Genomic DNA, 992 nt, shown 5'->3' with positions numbered 1-992 from the left:
ATTGAAGATATATAATAATATGATGAATTTGTCAGAACTGAATATAAAAGTGCCTTAGCTTTATTTTTATTTCGGTAGAATTACTAGACGCGGTACCTTATTCAATAAAAAAATGAAGTCTTCGTGGACTCTTTTCATAATTTATTATACTGAATAGATTGCACTTAATTATTTATTTTACGTTAATTTCATGTTTATACGATTATAACAGTATAACGAGTTCCTTGTCTAACAATTCCATGGTCATAGGAGTAGAAACAGAACAGGATTAAAAAAAACTGCACATACACTGTATAGTTCTTTCGTTCGTTCTTTTTTCTTTCTTTTCATTCACTTTGACCAAATCAAACTTCAATAAGTCATTATAAAAAGAAAAACAAATTAAAAAAGAGTATTGTGATAGGGACAAGAATTGGGAAGGTGAAGTCATTGCGGAGGAAAGTCAAAAGTGGGTCCTTTATGTACAGACATTAGTAGTTGCCACATACACCAAGCCCTAGCTACATACACATATTACCAATCACATTGAATGAAAGACAAAAATTGTATCTCTCTTACTCGGTGTGTTTCACTCTTAACAACCCTTTTTTGACTTGTGAATACTTTCACAACTAGGTTTAATTTGAATAAAGGTAACCAATGTGTTTTCTTTATGCAGGTTCTTGTTGCGGAAGACTACTTATTATAAAAGATTTTACTTCCAAAGGTCAATGAATTATTTCCATTTTCCAATAAGGTTCAATTGATCAAACCCAGTGTAAATGTGTAATAACTACTAACCACCGTGTGGATTGCATCTTAAAAGAATGAAATATTAGTGAACATATAATACATAATTGAATTTTAATATCAAAATTAATTGTGTAATTTGTATAGCTATATATATCTTATTAGCTATAGCCTATAGTGGGTAATTCTAATAGAAAAAATATACGGAGACAATAAATTTAATGTATAATGTGTACAATGACAGTAAAATTGAAATTATAATC

This window comes from Arachis ipaensis, chromosome B10 (genome assembly GCF_000816755.2).
Source record: "Arachis ipaensis cultivar K30076 chromosome B10, Araip1.1, whole genome shotgun sequence".
Classification (NCBI taxonomy): domain Eukaryota; kingdom Viridiplantae; phylum Streptophyta; class Magnoliopsida; order Fabales; family Fabaceae; genus Arachis; species Arachis ipaensis.
The sequence above is the reverse complement of the archived record's forward strand: the minus strand, read 5'-3'. Positions refer to the sequence as shown.